Source organism: Lipotes vexillifer, unplaced genomic scaffold (assembly GCF_000442215.2).
Source record: "Lipotes vexillifer unplaced genomic scaffold, Lipotes_vexillifer_v1.1 scaffold648, whole genome shotgun sequence".
Taxonomy (NCBI): Eukaryota; Metazoa; Chordata; class Mammalia; order Artiodactyla; family Lipotidae; genus Lipotes; species Lipotes vexillifer.
This window is the reverse complement of record NW_006797096.1, coordinates 1,349,449-1,353,306: the sequence shown is the minus strand read 5'-3', so window position 1 is coordinate 1,353,306 and position 3,858 is coordinate 1,349,449. Positions and strand designations below refer to the sequence as shown.

Here is a 3,858-nt window from a genome sequence, read left to right as displayed (position 1 = left end):
AGGGGGAGGGGAGGGGGAGGGGAGGGGCATAAAAAGAATTTGAACTAGTGGAAAGAGCACTAGCTTTGGAATCAGACAAATCTGAGTTCAACTCAGACTTCCTGTGAGACAATCCTTGGATAAGAATTCTAAGGAGAAGAGGCTTTAGGAAGGTTGATATGATGAAGTGCGAAGCATGGGGAGAACTCAATTACACAGAGACGGTATGTAGCAGATTATAATCATCCTAGAATAGGGATGGCCGAGGGCCTGGGCTATTGGGGTGTGGGGAGTGAGGAATGCCAAGGAAATGTGGGAGCTGGCTCGGAAAAACTCTTACAAAGGAAGAGTTAACAGGACTTGGTGCCCGATTTTACTACTGGAATGAACGAGAGAGAGAAAAGTCAGGGATGGTTCCTAGGTCTCCAGTCTGGGTGATGAAGAGAACGCTAACAGTATGAAGAAAAGAAAAGTCTTTTCAGTGTGAAAGGAAGAGGTTTAGCAGAGGATATAAAAAGTTGATAGGCATGCAGCCGTTGGCCTAACAACAGGACATCAACCATGAAAACTATTAAACAGGTGCATAAATGAGAATAGAGTTTGTGTCAGGACTAGAGAGAAAGATTTGTATGTATAAGGGTAAATAACACTATCACATTTAAGAATATTTTTATTAGAAAATAAGAACTCTAGCTGTTAAACAAAAATAATGGGAAGGATATAAATAGTAGAGAGAAATGCATCCTCACAGACTATTTTTCTTAGCTATGGTACTTAGGGGATCCTATCCATTATCACAACACTGAACGAATAAACTTCTATAGAAATTCAACATATGGCCTATTTACATAACAAGCATCACAACTCCAAATTAGCCATTTTGATGTGTCAAGGAAATAACACCTTCATAGCAGACTACTTCAAAAAAATGGAAGAAAAAAGAAAGGTTTGTTTTTCTTCTACAATTATGTGTACTGGGTTTTTAACTCTTTGTCTCGTGAAAATCCCATTTTAATTGTGTGATTACACTCTAAGACAGAACAGTGATGGAATGAATTGATTGGCTGAATTATGCACGATCATTCAGAGATCAATAAACAGACTCCATCACTTAAATCTGCCCGTATTATATATCTGCCCTCATGTCCTATGTCCTGCTTGTGAAAGCAACTGTCCTGTGTACAAAAATTATAACAGCCATCTGATTCAGTTATCACAGTCAAATAACAGTAAAGGGTCTACAGAAGATGACTGGGAGGAAGCACAAGGGAGCAGTGAGTAAGCAGTATCTGTCTAATACAAAACCCATTCCACTCTAATCATATGGCGAGACAGGTGGTAGCAGCTTAGATCTTACCATGAGCAACCTCAACTTCTTCCATTTATCAAACTGTAACCAAAAGTTCTTGTCCTGCCTCTTGAGACACTGATTAAAGCTGTGTAAAGGTAAACAGGATGAAGACCACCTAGGTGCCTTCAACACAAAAGCCATAAATGAATGTTCACTGATGACAACAGCACAACTGATCAGAGGTTGAGAAGCCGACAAAACTTAGAACCAAAAATGAAACATTTCTAAAGCTTAACTTCTGTTGGGAAGTATTTCCATTTGCACGGCAAAGCAGGTCTTTGAGATGCTTCCTATTGGCAGCGCATCAAAGACTGAAATGGTGTGGCCTAAGCATTTTCTTTTCCTGATCATTACAGCGGTCGGCCAAGCAGCCTCACAAGCCCACAGACACCTATCCCCACAAAGGCCACTTGAAAATCAGTGCAAGCACAGAAACAGTCAATTGAAGGCTTTCATTAAGGGGCTCCCTAAAACAAAACGAACACAAAAGGAGTCTTGATCATTTTGCCTAAGTATCTTAAACTAAGTTGATTCCTAGAAAATTATTTAATATTTTCAGAGGCAAGGATTAAAGAAAGAAAGAAAATTTCCAATTAATATACTCCTTCCCCAGATGTTGAGGTTTTTTTTACTATCCTCTGAAATATTCCCTGCATTCAAGTGATTGTATTTTTATGCAAATTATCCTTTGGAGCGAGTCGTGTGTGTGTGTGTGTGTGTGTGTGTGTGTGTGTGTGTGTGTATTTTTAAAGGCATACAAAGAATCGGACATATTTTTTGTTCTGCTGCCCCATAAAATAGATTTTAACAAAGCTTGAGTTTAATCCAAAACTCTAATTAGAGACTGCAGCAGTATTTGCCTTGTCCAAATAGAAAATCATTCCCAAAGTTGAGTTTTCCCTACTTAGAGCTCCAACAAATATTTTCATACACAGATTTTTTTTAAAAAACACTACAATTAAAAAAACAAACAAACACTACAATTACTTGATAAAAACTGCCCCCACCCATACAACACACTGCTTTCTGGTTGATACAATTTTATGAGGCCAATCAAATACTTTATCCAGAAGGCAACTGTAGACTTCACCTTCAGAATATCGTTCAAAGTCACTGTATTCGTTACTTGAATATTCTTTTCTTTCTTTTCCAGAATGAAGCAATTTCTGACTTCCTGTCCCTTCTTTTCCCTGCCATATTGCACATCTGCTTTATCTCTAGAAAACAAAATCAATCATAATGGCAATGAATCGTTCCTTGAAGACAAACTAAACCGGTCATAAAGGTTACCCGACGCTTACTCTTTTAAATACTGGCATAAAGCCTCTTCCTCTGCATAGGTTCTAAAATTTCAGAGTCGTTTTTTTTCTTACTTGCAAGACGATTGGTAAAAGTTTTCAATATAACAACATTTCTTTAAATGTAAATAAGTGAAAAATATTACACATAATATTTTATGTAAAGAAAGAGACTGTGTTTGAAGTTCAAGGTTTTTCACTAGCTCTCAACCTACAGATTCTGTAATACACTCAAAGGAAAATGCTGCACAGAAAGAATCTTTACATGTCAGGTCTCCAAAACCTTGGCATCTGCTAAAACCTGGACTGCTGGGAATTGAAGGCTCAGGAAGTTCACAAACACACACACCAAACCCCCAAGAGGTGGAAACCTCCAGCTGAGAAGATGGGAGGTTTCAGTCGCATCCCCGTCCAGGTAAAGTCTCAGCCCTTCACCTCCTACGTCTGCAGTAAGTATTAACCGCCAAACAGAGTGGGAGAGAGCGGGGCCGATCTTCCAAGACTCGGAAAAGTCGAGCATGTGGAGAGAGCGGGAAGACCCTCTCGCATCTCCGGAGCCACCGCTGTCTTGGGCTTGGGCCGCTGTCGGCCGACTCCGGGTCCGCCCGCCCAGACGCGGCAGCGCGACCGCTTCGTCCCGCGGCCGGGTCGCTCGGCATCTACTCCCGGGCAACTGCGGCGACTTTGCCGGCACCGGGGGTCGCCGCATCCTGCTCCCGCCTGGCGCCCAAGGGGCGCGGGTTTCCCCGGACCCGCGGCCCCCGCGCCGGGCGGCGATCGAGGGCGAGACGCTGCCTGCGGAGGCGGCTCGGAGCGGGAGGGGGTGGGTCTCCGTCCGCCGGGCGGGTGGAAGGGGACTCTCGCGCGGGGGAGGGCAGACGAGGGACCGCGGCCGATTCAGATCCGGGGCGGGCGGGTCCACGTCGGAGCGCGGCGGCCACAGGCTCGCCCCGGGCGCGCGAATTGCGCCGCACCCGGCGCCTCCTCCCGCCAGCCGGCTAGCTCGCCCGTGCCGGCCCGAGAAAGGAAGGAGGGCGACCTCCGCGTCCAGTCTGCTCGGCCAGCCCGCTTCGGCGCCGAGCGGGGGGCCACACCCAGCGCCCCGGGAGGCGGCTGGGGCTGGGCGGCCCAGGCTGCGGATGGCGCGGCCCAGGCTCAGCCACCGTCCCGGCCGCGCAGGCCCCGCCGCGTCCGCCCGAGCCCAGCGTCCCGGCCCGGGCCCGGCGGGCT

At 46.2% G+C, this 3,858-nt stretch overlaps 1 protein-coding gene across 1 annotated transcript in view; it reads right to left on the bottom strand.

Moving 5' to 3' along the window:
* SPATS2L (spermatogenesis associated serine rich 2 like) overlaps positions 1 to 3,858 on the bottom strand; it is a 172,353-nt gene that overhangs the window by 168,081 nt on the left and 414 nt on the right. The window lies entirely within an intron of this gene.